The sequence below is a fragment of the Pongo abelii genome, chromosome 17 (assembly GCF_028885655.2).
Source record: "Pongo abelii isolate AG06213 chromosome 17, NHGRI_mPonAbe1-v2.0_pri, whole genome shotgun sequence".
Classification (NCBI taxonomy): Eukaryota; Metazoa; Chordata; class Mammalia; order Primates; family Hominidae; genus Pongo; species Pongo abelii.
In genome coordinates, this window is record NC_072002.2 from 76,220,773 (window position 1) to 76,239,405 (window position 18,633).

The window sequence follows — 18,633 nt, forward strand, 5'->3', positions numbered from 1 at the left end:
TCATTTTGTTTTTCCGTGCCTCCAGAATTGAAAGGAGAGACAGGCTCTTTCAAAAAGAGTTCCTGAGCACAGCCATGGTGAGGCTCAGCCTCAGCAGAACTTTCTAGGGTGGGGAGAGGGAGAAGCTGAAGTAGTAGGGGAAGAATGGGACATGATTCAAATGTTCCTAAGTGACCTGAAGATCCCATATATGAGATTGCCAGATCTCAGAAGAAGCCTCTCCTACCATGCACACAAGTGTGTCACAGACACCTTTCTTCTCTTTTCTGAAAAGAAACCACAAAACAAATCTACTTATTCCTGTTCCCTTAATTAAGAGAAACAGGGGGTGGTGGTTCTCGAATTTTTACAGATGGGTGAAAATGGCTTACAAAACTCTTGTGAATAGACTGTCTCAGGCTACCAGGTATCTTCACATTAGAGACCTTTAAAAATAGTAAATCATTCCAAAAATGCTGCACTGAATGTTCAATCCAAAAGAAGATTAAAATCATTTATCATCATCATTCATAACTGTTTCATTGTATCTCATCAGGAGAACGAAAATAAGAATTGTATTGATAAATGGCCCCAGTTCATGCTAATTTTGACAGTAAGTTAACATAGGCTTCAATATTTCAATCTCAATTTTTGGAATAAATCTTCTGAAGGTAGAAAGAAATGCCTGCCCTATGCCGAGAAAACTTAAAACCAGTGTGCTGTCTTACAATGTAGCATCTTTTCTCAAGTAATCCCTACCAATAATATTAGAAAACCTAAACAAAAAGATTGCTAGGCCTTTGTAGCCAAAAAGATTGGCTGACGTTGTCTTTCGACTATAGTTGTGAGCACTAAATAAATATCTGATAGGTAATTCAAGGAGATACTGATTTTATTTCCTAACAGAATCTACAGGATTCTCTTAGCATTCATGGCTTAGCCCCAAACAATAACCAATTTTTTCATGGATAACATCCAGCTTAAGGATTATTAAAAGCCCAACATTAATATTTACATTTAAAAAAAACTAAAGAGCAAATTTGAGAGCATATAAAAATAAAAATCCACTGAAGCCAAGTACTTTATCCCATCAATAGAAGAATATCTATTAGTATTAAGCGTGATATGATTAGCTCAATAAATACAAGGAATTTCACAAAATTCCCACCTTTTTCTAAGAATAGCAAAAATAATGGCTGACATTTATTAAACACCTCCTACTTTCCAGGCCCTATGCTAAGGGGTTTAGATGCATTATCTCCTTTTACCATCTCATTAACCCTATCAAGAAGGTAGCATCACAGACTCCATTTAATAACTAACGTTTAGAAACACTAAAGAACATGACCAACATCTTACATCCAAATCTGCCTTTAATTCATCATAATATACAAATTTTATTTGTAGTAGATAAAGGAATATAAGTCAACAACTTTAACATAATAAACTATATTTACCTTAAGCTGACAGCCAATATCTACTAATGGCAAACAAAAAAATCTATGCTTACTATCACCATGATTATGTGAGACTGTCAGTAAGCTCTTGTTAATGCAATAAGACAGAACAAAAAATAAAACAGATTTAAACATAGAAAAGAAACAAGAATATAGATTAAAATACAAATAAATATCCATACTTAGGTTAGGAAGATTCTTTTATTGAAGGAGATACATTTTCTAAGCATAAATATATGAAAGGAAATATATACCACTGATACATTTCACTACACTCAAAACATCAAAATCAAAAGGCAAAAATAGACAGTAAAAATACGTAATATCAATGCATATAATGGACCATACCTCAAGGAAAAAAAATGAAATGAAAAGGCAAAAAAAATTGGGGGGAAAAAAAACCTTACCGTAGTTATGAAGAACACAAAGACCCTGTATAAAAGATATTCACAGTGTACAGCTGAGCGCGGTGGCTCATGCCTGTAATCCTAGCACTTTGGGAGGTCGAGGCGGGCAGATCACAAGGTCAGGAGTTTGAGACCAGCTGGCCAACATGGTGAAACCCCATCTCTACTAAAAATACAAAAATTACCCGGGTGTGGTGGCACGTGCTTGTAGTCCCTGCTAATCAGGAGGCTGAGGCAGGAGAATCACCTGAACCTGGGAGGCAGAGTTTGCAGTGAGCTGAGATTGCACCATTGCACTGCAGCCTGGGCAACAGAGTGAGACTCTTGTCTCACAAAAAAAAAAAAAAAAAAAAAAAAAAAAAAAAAAAAAAGATATTAACAGTTTACATAGAAAATGCAAGTGGATTAATATGTAAAAAAAAAATAACTTCACTAGTAATTGAGTGTAATCTTAAAAAATAAGGTATGCTTTATACCTACCAAAATAGCAAACATTTCAAATATTTTTTGAGGATATACTGCAAAAATTACTTGTAGAAGGGTAAATGTCTCTAACTTCTCTGGTCAGAAATTTATCAATAAATACAGACTCTTAGACACTTCCTATCCTTTGCTATGGTCTGAATGTTTGTGTTTCCTCAAAATTCATATGTGAAAACCTAATCACCAAGGTGAGGATATTTGGAGGTGGGACCTTTGGCAGTTGACTTGGCAGTTGATTAGGCCCTTTTATAAGGTCACACAGGGATTAGTGCCCTTTTTATAAAAGGCCTGAGAGAGACACTCTCAACCTTCCTTTCTTTTGAGGTCTCATGGAGAAGGCACTGTCTATGAACAAGGAACTGAATCTGCCTATGATGTGATTTTGGACTTCCCAGCCTCCAGAACTGTGAGAAGTTAATTTCTGTTGCTGATAAGCTACCCATTTTTGATATTTTGTTGTAGAAGCCCAAATGAATTAAGACACCCTTTGGTGAATAATTCCTGTGATACATATTTCCCCTAAGGAAATAATTAAAATTTGAACAATAATTTACATAGAAAAAAATTCTTTGAAATTTTATATCTAGCATTGAAAAGAATGAAACCAGCCTAGCTATTGAATAATAGAAGAATGGTTAATTTTATTTCATCCTTTTGACAGAATGTTAAGCTTTTAAAATGTTTGAATATTTACTTACTTAAAAGTGATCTATCTCAAAATGTAAATATCAAAAGCTAAATTAGAAAAGGATAGAATATTTATATACAATATGATCTCATGTATCTGTATATTAAGAGAAAAAGATTGAAAGTAAAATATATGAAAATGCTGTGAGTCAGTATTTCTGTGTGGCAGGTATATAGTTGATTTTGATTTACATTTTTATCCATTTCTACATTTTACAAAGTTTCTACAAGGAACTGTTATAACTCTTACACTTAAAAAAAAGTTATAAATATGACAGTGCCTAAATTAATAGTATCCTGTAGATGAATAATCTGGTACTATCTCAATTTTTGTCAGCCAGGAACTCTGGTATTAGTCATCTATTTTCATCCATACATCTATTCAACCTTCACAAATAAAACAGCTTCCATGTCATTGTTGATGTCCATTAGAGTGAACTAATGCTAATGACCAACAGTGTGGTCCTGACGGCAAGCACACCTCTCAGACTGCAGTTCTGGAGCCCAGCTTTGTTACCACAGCACAGACTGTCAGTCCTACCAAAAGAAGTAGAGAATGGAAGAGTGGGAAGCCGGAGGTAGACAATTGCCAGGGTCTGAACTCAAAGTTGCAGCAACATGTTCTTCAGTGCAATGATGAATCTGTCAAGGCAACATGGTACTCACTCCTGATTACCCTCAGGAACTGTGAGAACCTACAGGAGCATGTCTCCACCATTTGGGATGTGTGTCAGTTTGCTCAATTCAATAAATAACCAGTTCTCACTCGACAAAACAGTTGGAATTCATTAAAGTCTGCTAAATTTTGTGATAAGGACGCATGTGATTTCCAGAGTCAAGTGCCTTCACGAAATACTTCCCAAACAAGCTTGTCCATACTTTGAGCAAAACCCTTCTTTATTCTAAATATCTACAGAATTGTATGTGTATACATAGACATCATTATATGTCTGCCAGCCAACTACACTGTACATCAAGAGTCACACAGAGACAGAGAGATTTACAGTCTTCTAGTGCTTCGAAATCAACAATGTCCACCCAATTAAACCCAATGCTTGTCCATGGCGGAGGAAACATTAGATGAATTATTTCAAATTCTAAGCACTGATTGTATAGGGGCAATGGATAAGTGAAATGATTCTTTTTCATTTTAAATTCTGTTGCATTTTCCCAAATTTTGTCTCATTGAATGTATGTTACTTTTATAGTGGGGAATAAAAACCCTTACAATATTTAATGTTCTCTGCCCTTGCAGAAATTAAAACCTGGCAAGGAAGACAGATTTTAAAGGGAGCTATATGGTAGCTTTTGAATGCTATACCTACAGTGCAAAGTTCTAGGGGAGTTAACAGGGGAAGGAGAAGATTAATTCTATCCAGGAAGCAGGAGGCGCCATGAGGATGAGTGAGCTAAACAGAGGAAGCAGTTTATGAAATGAGCCTTGATGGATGAGTAATATTTTTATCTGGCCAAGAAGAGTGTTCCAAGAGAAAGATCAGCGTGTAGAAACTCAAACATGAGAGTACAGAACATACTAGGGGAAGGACAGTTAATCTGGAGTGACAGCCCTTATCTGATGTGGCAACCCCAATTGTCAACCCCTTCCAACTCAATGTTTAGTCTTGATTAACTTTTAATTTCTCAATAAGCATTTGGTTTAAAACTGATTTCTTATTTTACCATGGTTCACAATAAGTGGACTGCATGCCTCATCTGTCTCAATCTGAAGATTATTTCAAAAATGAAAATAATTTCAAAATTAAAAGCATTTTAGAGATTTCTGTTGAGAAATTATAATGATTCCTCACAGCTCATTATTTTTCACAATTTGATTAAAGGTTCTGTAACTTAGCTAACTCAGGTGTGGAAAAACATTTAGGCAAACACTTTTAAGTGGTTTTATGACATGCGTGTGGATGCGAACAGCAATACAAGTTAGAAATTCTTTCAGGAATTTTAGTCAGAGTCTTCCCTGAACCAACAGAAAGCCAGGTGAGGGAAATCATTTGATGGCAACAAAAGGACTGGGGCTCTCATCTATGCTCCTCCATCTACTAGGCAAGAAATTACAGCAAATGATAAACTCTGAACCTTGTTTTCCCATCCTTGAAACAGACATAATAGTACCATGCACTCTTTACTTCACAGGACGATTAAAATCACATCAGGTAGCACATGCCATAGTTTATGCAATTCTTAAAGACCTTAGAGATCATCTTATGAGGTCTGTAAATTTTGCTCTGAGAAGCTCCATTCAGGGTCCCCTCACAGCAAAATGAAGGCAGGGTTGAGACAGGCTCAAGGACACTGCTGCAGGATGGGTGGGGGCTCCCCCTCTCACATCTCTACTTTCGTCTGAGGAGTCCTCGATTACCTGCTTTACATAGTAGGCTCCAGAAAACCTTTCATACGAAGAAAATATCCAACAGTTTAAAAGGATGGAAAACCACTGATTTATCCCAACTGGCTTATTTTACAACGAGAAAAGTAAAACCCAGAGAAGCTAAATAACTTCCCCAGCTTTAAGTAACTACAAACTGGCAAGGCAGATGATTGAATCCAAGCCTTCTGTTTCCAAGTTCAATGCCTTTTCTACTACACCATATGGTGAAGTTACACAAATATTACATACTGACATGCAAGTACTAAGAACCAGGAAAGTTTTGTATAGGAGATATGACATCACCTAGACAGTGCGAAAATTCCATTCAGCAGTATAAAATGAATTTGTGTACTTATTCAATAAATATTAAGTGTCATAAATGTCCCAGACATTGTTCTAAGCACTGCTTTCAGCCCTATAAAATTCAGTTTCCAACAAAGAAGTTATGACATCTAAGCTTAACACTGGAATAAAACATCCTCATTTTTGCTGAAATGGATGAATAATTAGTATAGTAGTATAAATGTGGTTATTGCCCATGCAAAAATACCTCTTTAGTTTCCGCAGTGAAATAAACACTAATCTGCTTGTACCTGGGCCCACTCTTTCTAAAATTTCTATTATTAATTTGCTCCTTCTATCAAAGGCTAACATGCCACTTGTGGAGTACAGTCCATCTACTTTCACCTTGAAGGAGCTGGATCCTGCAAGCATCTCCTTTCTCTTCTGTGTATTTATTTTCTCTCTTTCTGGTGATCATTTTGCAGCACATAAATATGCTCCAGTGACAGTCATCTTAAAAATAAAACAAAAACCTTCCTTGCCCCCATGACCAACTGCCACTCAATTTCCTTTCTTCCTTTCCAAGCAAGTATTTTTGGAAAGACTTGTCTGCAGTCACTGTGGCCTTCCCACCCTTACCCCCACCCCATCTGTTGTCAAAGGCAAGCTCCACTGCTTCTCCCCTCTGGAATATGAGAACAGGGATCCTGCCATTCACCATGTATCCCAGCACCTGAAACAGCACCCAGCATATGCTTAGCTCAGTAAATATTTGTGGAATGAATAAATCATCTAGAACCATATAGTGATTTTGTGAAATACATAATGTACAGCTTGCCTGTTTCTCATATATTTCAGAAAGATAGGTCACAATATATGCCAAATTTTACTTGATTGCAAATTAAATTACTTTAGCCACTATTTGAAAAAATTTGTAATGGCCCAGAATGCTAGAGTAAAGCAAACGTATAAATGTAATATAAGTCCTACCAAACTTGCGACAGGATATTTTTGTATAAGTTGGGAAAATAATTCTAAAATCCATTTTGAAGAATAAATATTTAAAAATAACCAGGAAGACTTGACAAAGAAGAATAATGTGGATAAAACTGCACTGCCAGATATAAAAACTGTGTTACAAAATAACAGTAATTAAAACAGCGTGAATCTGGCACAGGGGATGAGAGATCAAAAACAGAATACAGAGTTCAGAATTGAGCTCAAATGTATTTGGGGATTTGGTAAATAAAAAAGATAGCATTTCTAATCAGGGAAGGAAATAGTGGTTATTCAAGACAATTGCCTAGGTTAGGGAAGGAAATAGTGGTTATTCAAGACAATTGCCTAGGTGCTTGCTAAATAAATAAGTGTCTCTCCCTTACTCCTCACACAGAATTCCAAATAAATTCATAATAGAAAATATAGCATTGGAAAACCTTTTTCTAGCCTTGGAGTGAGGAAGGCCTTTTGAATATATCAACAAAACTACAACCATAAAGAAAACCACTGACAGATGACAGACGCTACTTAGAAGTGAAAAAAATATATATATGGTAAAAGCAGAACAAAGTAGAATAGGAAACCCTGTCAACAAAATTAAAACACAAACAAAAATCTAGCAAACACTTTTGCTATGTACATATGACAAAGGGTTACAAAAAAGTTATGTTTCATCAACAGGGAAAAGAATATCCTGAGACATAAATAGGCAAAAGAAATAGATAATCTACAAAATAATAAATAGAAATGGTCAGTAAACACATGAAAAGATGGCCAGTCTCATGAGTAATCAGAAGAATGCAAGTTAAACTACTGAATTTTGTTTACCTATTAACCAGCTAAAATTAAAAAGATTGACAATACACTGGGGTTTGAAAGGGGATAGACAATGGAAGTCTTATGCGCTATTAGTGAGAGAATAAACTAGTATGTTTCTGAGAGTTGGTTTGGCAACTAATATAAAATATCCATTAAGGGAACAATCAGATAATTAATACATAATACAATTTGCAGAGTCATTTGTAATTGAAAAAAGTCCATCAGTAGGAGATTATTGAATATGTAATAATTGATCCATACAAGGAACTATCATAGAGACCTGATTATGGAGATCAACATTTTTGAAATGTAGAGACAGACCCACGGTGCTCGCTTCAGCAGCACATATATACTAAAATTGGACTGATACAGAGAAGATTAGCATGGCCCCTGTGCAAAGATGACACGCAAATTCGTGAAGCATTCCATATTTTTACAAACCTGCACGTCCTGTACATGTATCCTGAAACTTAAAATGAAAAAAAAAATACAAATGAAAAAGAAAACATAATAATCCAATAACAAATGAAATCAGGCAAAAATTTGAAAAAAAGATAAAAAGACAGAGATTCACAATATGTCAAGTGGAAAAAGCAGATTCTAAAACTATTCTACCTCAATATTTCTTGACCCAATCCCCGTCCTCCATCTCCATCATTACTCTGCAACATCCTCTCTCTCCTGGTCCTCCAGCCTCCTCTCATGCCTTCCTCCTGTTGATCTTCCACACTGCAGCTGTGGGGAAAGTCCTACAATGCTAGCATCTGAATCTTTTGCCCCTCACTTAAAAATTGTAATAGCTTACCATTGCTCAGAAGGGTTACTGCCCTTGCCTGATCTGCTCACACCTCCAGCCCCCTCTCTTGCCTCTCTCTCCCACTTGCTCTAGTGACCTTTTCAGTTCTGTTCCCACCCCACCCCACCCCCGACTCCAACCTTGCTCCTTTGCACTTGTTCTCTGTGTGGAAACTTCTTGCTCACACTCCACCTCCCATCTCCACATTGTGCCCATTAATGCCTCTAGACCTTTATGCACTCAGCACAGATGTCATGTCCTCAGGGAAGTCTTCCCGGTTTACCCACTCTAAATCAGCTCCCCTTTTGTATACAGTCGGTATCTGCAGATGCAGAAGCTGTGGATACAGGCTGGCTGTAAAGGACTTGAGGGGTTGAAGTATCCACAGGGAGTCCTGGAACCAATCCCCATGGATACAGAGGACAGGCTGTAGTCTCACAGCTCTCTTCCTTCTTCCTCAGTCACCTTGTTACAGCTTGGAATTATGTATTTCTAGATTATATCATGACTATCCATCTCCCTCTCCATGCTGAGGACAAGGACCATGTCTCTTTTCCTCATCATTATATCTTTGCTATATATTAAACACATTTTAGGGACTGACATGATCAGACACTGAAGCATCTTGAGTGAAGAAAGGAAAGGCTAGAATAAGGATTTGCTACTCTATTACTTGACAATTGGTAAGAAATAGACGAAGAGCTATAAGAACTTTTTAATTACTATGGTAAAAAAATGTGGATAATTCATCACAAATTTTGAACCATGAAAGCAGCAAGGTATTTTTTTCCTAGTATATTTGTCCTTCCCAAATCAGAGACTCAGTTGTGCACTGTCTGGCTGTTGCACCTCACTTCCAGAAACAAGAGGGCAGTGTCATCCCCAGTGGCAGGATCACTGCCCAAGTCAAATTTGCAGCAAACTGTGGAATTCTGATGCTGAGAACCAGACCCTCTTGAACCTAGTGGCCTTACTTCCTAAATGTTGTCCATAATGAAGCCAGTTTTATTTTCCATTTGTAAACTATAAATCAGAAATTCAATGTTGAATTGATTCCAGATTTCTTCTTCTTACTCTCTGTTGCCATGTTCCTAAGATAGTCTCACTTTCTTGAAAAATTTCACTATAAACCAGAAAAGGGGAAGATCAACTACCCCTTCATCTTCTTTCTCTTTTTCTAGGCTTTCCACACCACACTTCACAGTGCCCGCCAAATCCAGCCATACCCACCTAGGAAACTCAGGACAGACATTTTGCTTCCCACAGCCATCAAGTGGCTCCCAGCTCAACAATGTATTTTTAAAATTTGGAATTGTCAATGTTTATCTGTCAATGCAGTGAAGAATCCAGGCCTTTGCATAGAGCCCAGCCGTTTCTCCCAGGTAGGCTACTCTTACCTCACTTAAGAAGGTGAAGGATATTTGAAGAAGACGACTGCAGTGGTTTAAGGTGGCTAATGGTTTTATTTTTTAAGGATGCAAGAAACTTACAGTGCATTTTGGCATCAAATACAAATTATATTAATTGTGTATAGCTGTAGGCAGATTGGCACCTGTGGATAGTGGGTGGTTGAAGATTTATAGTCAATATTTAGTCAACAGCTCAGTCACTGTCATAGAAATGTCTCTGACTTCTTTTAAACATTATTTGCTACTTCATGTTCATAAGTTTAGGTAATCATTTTCCTGACCAGTTATATAAAAATAATTTTTAAAATAATACATCTCAAAGACGTTTGACATAATAGAAAATGGGGTTGGATGTGTGCTTATATACATGGTGTAACTGAAAGAGCATATTTCCAGTTGGCAGACCTGCAGCAGACCATTTAACATTTCTAGAACTAAGATTCCTTACCTGCAAAATTTAAAAATAAACCAAATTAAGTCCAAAGCCCTACTCTGCTTCTCATTAATTTTTTAATTTACATAATAATCTGATGGTATCTCACAGCATTAATCAGATCTGACTTGTGTTTTAGGCATCTGAGTTTGTCATACTTTACCCACTCCCTCTACCTCCCCCAAGTTCAGGCCCTGGGAGCCAGAGATTTTGTTTCATTCATTTGTATGTTCCCTGCTATACCCAGAAAGTGCCTTGAATGCTCAGGTGCTCAGAACAGATTCCCAATCGAATGCGAGTGGCCAGGAGTGAGCGGTGCCCCTAACACCACAGTTATATAGTCAGGATTGTCTCCCCAAAATTCCATTGTTGAGGTTCTACCCTGCAGGACCTCAGAACACAATTTTATTTGGAAATAGGGTTCTTACAGATGTAATTAGTTGTTAAGATGAGGTCATTAGGGTGGGCCTTAATCCAATATGACTGGGGTCCATATAAAAATGGGAAACTTGTGCACAGACACACACACACAGGAAGAATGTCATGCAAGGATGAAGGCAATGATTGGGGTGAGGCTTCTACACCCCCAAGGAATGCCAGTGATCACCAGCAAATGCCCAGAAACCAAAGGAGAGGCTTGGAACATCCCTCAGAAGGAACCAACCCTGCAAACACCTTGATCTTGGAATTCCAGCCTCCAGAACTGTGAGACAACAGATTACTGTTGTTTAAGCCACTCCATCTGTGGTACTTTGTTACTGCAGCTCTAGGAAGGAATATGCTCACTGCTTTACCACTTGCTGCCTCAATAGAGGTAGAGCAACAAACTCCTCAGGGCCTCCATGGTGTTTACCAATGTCGCTGCCAGAGGGCTGAGCCCACCTGGCAGTTGTCACCATTATCTTCATCCTCATATAATCTCTGCATCTGACTACCTCCCTCACCCTGTCTCTCTCCATCCACCCTCCTGCTTGGCCTTGGCGTATTTCAATATTCTCCACCTTTTCTTGGAATAGTCCTTCCACCTTCTTGACCTAAGAGGAACCTGTGTTCCCCTGGAGGAAACCACTGTCTAGAATCTGCAGCTACCTTCAGTGGAGACTACTGGTCATTCACACTCCTCATGCCTCAAGGCCAAGACTTTGAGTTGTTCAAGACTACTTCTTCCTCTTCCCTTTGCAAAACCTCCCACTTCTTTAAGGTTCACACTGTACCCTCTGCCGTCTGTCCCCTGGCCATAGTTACATCATTCACAGATACTGAGAGAAAAGTGGTAAAGAATGCAGGCTCTGGGGCCAGGCTGTCTGGGTCTGAGAACTAACAGACTTCACACTCACTAGCAGTGGTGCTTGGCAAAGTTTACAAACCTTTGTAACCCTCACTGTTCTCATCTATAAAATAAATGTAACAATAATATATAAAATTCATAGTGCAGTGCCTGGTACTTGATAAGCACTGAATAAACATTAGCTATTATTATGTGAGTTTTTAGGACTGAGTCATCTTCATCTGCACCTTAATGACCATATTCTTTGTCGATGCCTTCCATACATGTGGGATGATCCATCCCAACCCTGGATTGTTGGTTCTTTGATCTCCTTACCTCCAATGACCTTCTCCTTCACAAGGCCTGAACCACTGATGCCCCTGGTCACATTCCAGCCTTGTCAACTCCGAAATCTGTATTACCTCCAACTTCTGAAATTAAAAAGATCCCCTACTCCGATCACAGATGTTAATGTTTTGTCATATGTGCTTTGTATTTTTTGAAATAAATTTATCTACTAGTAAAAATATATATATTTTCAAATGCTCTCACTACAAAAATTATATGACCTTGGCCAGGCGCAGTGGCTTATGCCTGTAATCCCAGCACTTTGGGAGGCCGAGGTGGGCGGATCATGAGGTCAGGAGATCGTGACCATCCTGGCCCATATGGTGAAACCCTGTCTGTACTGAAAATACAAAAATTAGCTGGGTGTGGTGGCACGTGCCTGTAATCCCAGCTACTTTTTCGATAGTGTTAGAAACCATCACCCTCTGAGACTGTGCACTGGCCTTGCAGTGAAGTGAAGATTGTTCCCCAATCTCTCTCCAGGCATAGTATCTCTCCTGTGCACTCACACACTGTGTGTGTGTTCATGCACACACACCATGTGGAGAGGTACATCTTGGTAAATTAGGAACAAGCACCACTGAGGGCATTCAATTCACTTTAACCTTAATAGCTATTTCTTAGAGAGACTACAGAAGAGTGTTCTCTCTCTAGTGGCTGCTGCTATTAATAGTATTGCCCTTTCCTCTCCTGAAAGAGTATTAGTTCATTCAGAAAAATCACCATCCAAGTTAGAAGCCATAAAAATCATTTTCCAAACTCTTCCTTCCTAGGTATTCTTCTGGAGATCAATAATTTAATTTACTAAAAATTAACAATTTTTTAAAACCTCTATGGTACCTTCACCTGTTCATCCTTTTTTCTAAAGACCAGTTTTTATCTGCTCAGAGGGCTTAAAACATTCTCTTGTACTTTTTCAAACTCAGCCTCATCACAGCCCACTGATATTTCCAGAATCAACAGTGACTTCTAGGAATCGAGCTCCTTTCTGTTAGACAGCTCTCCCACAGGGTTACACGTGTTGCCTCCAGATGACTTGGCTTTCATCCTGGAGTTTGTAATCAACCCAGGGTGTGGATACGTGCTGCAGGTGAATTTTTAGCAAACTTGGAAGATATCTCCACATGAAGCAGGTAGGAACTTCAGTCCATAAACACACATGTGCAAGACACCAACTTTATTTTTTCATTATTCCCTTTCCATTCTGAGCCTCTATCCTGCAGAGGTAGCAGGCAGTTAATCCCCAGCAAACAGCAACTCTGCTTTTCCTGGGGTTGACTTAACTTCCTGGGGCCAGGGGAAGCCTTCATAGTAGTAAGACATTGCTGAAGGCATTTGCAATTTGTCCACACAGTCTCCTCTGAGACATCTCTCATTGCTGTCTGTTTATCCCTTCAAGCCTGGCTGTTCTTGCCACTATGTATGTTCCCGAGGACCATGAACTATTTGGTTTCTATGCTGTACTTGGGCACCAGAGTCTCTGTGAAACTATCCAAGACCCCAGATATAACGTGCTGCCAGTTACTCTAGTGGGAGAGATAGGTGTTGCTTCCATGGGCATCTAGCCTAGGATATAAGAAACAGATTGCCCAACCTTAGTATCTTCTGGATTCTTGGGGGTTGACTACTTCCCTAAGACTTTCTCTGGAACCCACCTACATCTCTGCCCTCCTTACTCCCCTTCCATCTATTTCCCATCCTCACCCAACCTCCCCATAATGAAGGAATATTTTATCTCATCCAGGAGAATAATTTTCTCTGCCTCATAAAATTTCTTCCAGGCATTTTTCCTGGAGTCCTCCTGGCCTGGCCCACCCGCTCCTGAAGCAACAAAGCACATGACTGCCTGCTGCAGCCCTGCAGCCCTGCAGCCCTGTGGAGTTTCTTGAGCATCCAAGGCCCTCCCAGGGCCTGGATACTCTCAGGGCTCTCTGGCTGGCTCCTTTTAACCAATCCTGCCTCCATGTAAATGTCACTTCCCTGACCATCCTATGTAGCCACCCATCACCCTCCACTACCTTGCTTGTTACAGTTCATCATTTTTTGTTTCTTTCTTGCTTGCCTGTTTATTGTCTGTATTCCCTCTGGACTGTAAATTCCAGGAGGACAGAGACTGCCTCTGTCTTGTGGTTAAGAACACAAACTTTGGAGCCAGCCTACCTGGGTTCTAATCTCTGCTCTGCCACTTACTAGCTGTGTAACCTTAGGCAAGTTACTCAACCTCTGTGACTTGGTTCCCTCATCTGTAAAATGAGGGAAACACACCTCATAGAGTCATTACGAGAATTAAATGAGTCAATGCCTGGCACATAGTAAGTACTAAAAAGTGTTTATTAAAAGAAGTATGTAGCACTTAGCATAATGCCTTAATCGTAAGAGATGCAGGAAACGTTTTTGTTGAAAGTAGGAATTAATAAAAGAATGAATGAACGCTACAACTCCAAACAAATGTAGTCTTCCGACTGTGATTCACTTGCTCTGCTAGCTAAGTCAGAATGCAACAAGATCAAGGCTATTTGTTTGAATCCTAACAAGGGCAGCGGAACTTATGGCCTCGTACCAACTAACTACATCCCTATCCTGTGTAGCCATCTAGCAATTGCATTGTGCTGTTTACAGGCTGTAATGAATGAGAGTCTGAATGGGTCAATATTTGTCGGTCACAACTAGTATACGAATCATACATGGTACATGTCTTATTTACTCTAATTTTATAGTTTTATCTGCTTTGTAAATGATAGTTCTTGTTTCTAATCATCCTATAAAAACTATGTAATTTGCCAACAATTCCAGAACCTGAAAAGAGTAATATCAATTTAATTATGGTCTTAATTTATATACATATATCTATATGTACATATTTACTCAAGTAGCTGGTTATGATTAGGAGATCATAATTAGAAGATTAAATGATGAGCCAAGTATTTAAGGGATAATCTATGGAAGTGTCTGAAAAACCTTTCTGCTGATCAGCATATTGACATTTTATTTTGAATGTGTAAAAACAACAACAAAAAAGGAAAATATAAGATATTTAAGAAGATATAAAAATGGTTCTTACAGATGAGTTATTACGAATTTAAGATGGTCTCCCCTATCTACAGAGCACAGGCCTTCTTGTTTTATTCATTTGTGGGCTTTGAGACTCCTGAGTATATACTTTTCTGTTGGGTTTGCTTTTCCTCTGTCCACTCCAGGTCACTCTACAGGAATCAATGGCATTGTCATCATGGCCCAGTCACAAAGAAGCATGGCCCAGTAAGAAAGAAGATTACACTAATATTAACAAATAGAAATGAGTTGGAAGGATGTATTTACTGTGGGAAGATCTGGCTTATATCAATATGTTCTGAGTGGCCAGCACAAGACTGCCAGGGAAGACAGGGTGGTCCCCTTGACCCCATGATGAAGGGAAAATTACTATTTCCCTGGCCCAAACTTATCAGCTTTTGAGGAGCACAGGGTTATCATGGGTAAATGAGAGTCCCTTCATCTACCTGTTCATAGAGTACATTTGAAGTTTAGTCAAGCATGGAAAATATGAAACTTTTATCCACATGACTAATGGAATGAAGACATAAGTCAGACACATTTTGCAGTGACCAACCTCTCTGATCCTGACTGCACAGTAATTCACTGGTAATACACATTGGGTTTTCAGTGGGGTTCATAGAACACCAGCAGTTGTCTGTACCTCACAGAGCAGGACGTCTAAGTTTAGTGAATGTTCCTCGCAGCAACATGTTCTATATTCCACCATTAATTCCATAAAGTATTCGAGTAGCCTAACTTCTAATTTAACGTCTTCTTTCTGCTTTCCTTGGGTCTCATGTTCCAATTCTAAAATCCATATAGCTAGAAGGCCACATATGGAAATGATATCTCCCTGTTACACTTGACTTTGTGTCAATATTATGATTCATTTCATACCTTTCTTCTCCAGCCCGAAATCCCATCATGTTTTATTCAGCTCACTGGATCAAAATTACATCACCACATTGTTTCCCCACTGGAAAATGTACTACTGCCATTTTTTTCATGGAAATCAGTCTTTAATATTTGTTCACTGATCTTCACCTCCCCCACCAATGCCTCTCTCCACTCCTGCCTAAAATTACTCATCATTCCAATAAGTTAATACATTGGAATGGAAAAAAATTGATTTCAGTCTCAGGGATCAATTTATGATCATCTTAAATCAGCCTCTTTTTAACTGATGAGTCTACTGCAAATTGCATACCTTGGTTTACTCTGTAAAAAATACAATTACACTAAGGCAAAGCTGGTTATGACTCATGTATAATGAAATGAAAACAGTATCATCATTAAGCACCAAATAAAGTCATGGATTCCGTGTATTATTCTGTCAGTTTTAATTGAATTGCATTTCCCCCTTTCAGTTCTTAATTATGCAGTTCATGCCGAATCTTTATTTTTATGCACAGAATGGGATAATGTTCCCTTCCTCCTTACCTTAGTGTCTAAAAATATAAGCCTATTGAGAACAGAAAAGTCTTTGTTGGTCTTAATTAAAGCAAAACACCTGCTTTTATCCTGGGAGCTGAATGTGTTGCTGTACTGTGAGACTGTTACCAAGTGAGGGGACAATAGGGCTGCTTCCTGTTGTATGTCCACCTCTCTGACCTGTAGTCTCAGCCTCTTTCCAAATTCTATCAGAAGAAGAAAACATCACACTATCTGGCAAAGGAGGTCCATGGGGCCTCTCCAGCCTGCTAATGAGCATTAACTCTTGTCTAGACTGTCAGGTCTAGACAGAGCAAGGCAAAGTAGATACTGCTTAACTTGGGGGCAGATATGATTAGTGAGATAAGAGTCAATCTGAAAATTCATTCTTTTCTTCAGTTAACTTGTGAAAGACCTAAAGGCAAAAGCAGGACTCTCTTCTCTGATATATGTCGCATAACAGAGATTATGTGCGAGTGAAAATGAGCAAAGGGAGATGGAATGTCTATCGAACCTAGATTTAAAGGAAATCCTGCTACCACAGTGTAATTTCTGTACTGAAAAAGAGACAAAGGGAACACAACCTCTACACTCCTCTCGTTTCATAATTGTGTTAGCTGCATCGAAAGTGCTTCTGCCAGATTCAGGTAAATGCATCACCCTAATACCTGCACAATTTTATTTCTAGGATTCAATTCTCAGGAGGCAAATGTTCTTGTGTAAAGATATCAAGTCATAGTGTTAGGAAGTTATTCATCTTGGACCATATAATAAAGGCTATCTTGGGATTGAGAGCCAAAGAATGAGCTCTGGTCAGTCTTTGGTGTCCCAATTGTATTCGATATAAACTGAAAGATTATTATCATTGGCTTGAAACCCCAAATGACAAGGGTCTGACTCATAATAAGTATTTAGCGGGAAAGAGGAAGTGGCTGCTATTTAGACTTAACCTTAGAGTTGAGGGATTGGCTTCCTCGGGCTGAGAACATTTGATCTAATGCGTTGAAGGGCTGGCCCTCCCTGGAATATCTCCTACCTCTGGCATATCAAACTATGCTCTCCGTGCAGCTGCATCTCCAGCATCCATGCTAATAGAGGACACTATCTTGGAATGAGAAGAGGCACTAATCATTCTTGTACTTATTTTACCCATGTTCAAACTCATCTGCCAATATTTCCTTGTGCAATGTGCTGCAAAGCATTCTAATAAGCTTATTCCAGTTCCATCTTTTTTAAATTCCCAACCTATCCTTTGATAAAAGTGAAGAGAGAAAGGAAAATGCCCAAGAAATAAGAAAAGGGATTTAGGATGGGAAGAGGGAACTCACATTTATTGCGTTCTTTTATGTTACAGGCACTATTCGGTTCTATACATTAGTGACCCGTTTTTGTTGCTGTTGTTTTTATATCAATGATCAGGGGTTTGTGTGTGTGTTTACACACATATATTTATGTAGAGGATAACAGGGAAACAAGATAAAGTGACTTAGATATTAGACAACCAAGGGTTAAATGTAAATGCTAGGACATGACTCTACATATTTATAATATCCCTGACTTCAGATTCTACAGTAACAGGTAGCTGGTAAGTCTATAAATAATGTTGATTTTCCATGTTCATTGTTCCTAATGTTGCAGACTAATGCATACGCCACGGTAACATCTATTTCAAATCAATTTCCTACAAATGCCTTTCACAACTATTTTGTTTTTATTAATAAATTAAAACACAGCATATTTGAGAAATGTATTTTTGTTCCATGCAAATTCACAGAGATCAAAAAGATTATGAAGGAGATAAAATTTGCATTTACAAGAGACTCTCCTTCAGAAGCGTTTATGAAATTATTCTTTCACTATTCAAAATAGGAAACCATAAAACAAGGAGATTATAATAAATCCTTGGCAAAAATTTACATGAATACTTCCTGCCAACATTTTAATTAAGAATAATAGGTTGGCTTATCAAATATAATTGAGGGAATATTGACCAAAGGTTGGTTTATCTAAGGGGCAGGCAATGGAACATAAGGTTCTAGTCACAGCCTCTCTCACATTTCCCCTTGACTCCCTTTGTAAAGAGACATTTTCCCTCACCTTGCCTTCTCAGACCTAGAAACAGATAAATTAGAAGGCGCAGCTGGATCTGACCCCCAGGTTCTGTGGAAGTGGAAAGCATTCTGGTGCTGATGGAACTTTTCAAAGTTAGACACTAAAGGGATCCCCATGCCTTTGGGGATCCAGTAGGATTCTCATGCCAGAGGAAGGCTCATTCTTCACCCTGCTGTAACTTGAGCTTCAGCAAATTCTCTGATAAGATTTACTGAAAAACTTCCAAATGTAGGACAACATAGATTTCCCCTGCCAGCACAAAGGAATAACTTTCCTGAGATTTAAAAACCATCACATATTCAAGGAAA

The 18,633-nt window shown here is 38.5% G+C and overlaps 2 protein-coding genes and 1 non-coding gene across 7 annotated transcripts in view; 2 read left to right on the plus strand and 1 right to left on the minus strand.

Annotated features, from left to right (window-relative positions):
- RNF152 (ring finger protein 152) overlaps positions 1-18,633 on the minus strand; it is a 945,877-nt gene that overhangs the window by 427,638 nt on the left and 499,606 nt on the right. The window lies entirely within an intron of this gene.
- Positions 1-18,633, plus strand: part of CDH20 (cadherin 20) — a 223,938-nt gene that overhangs the window by 51,420 nt on the left and 153,885 nt on the right. The gene's annotated exons all lie outside the window — the stretch shown is intronic.
- LOC112130035 (U6 spliceosomal RNA) lies at positions 7,823-7,931 on the plus strand. The gene has a single exon (XR_002912347.2). It is a non-coding gene; the product is annotated as a U6 spliceosomal RNA (small nuclear RNA).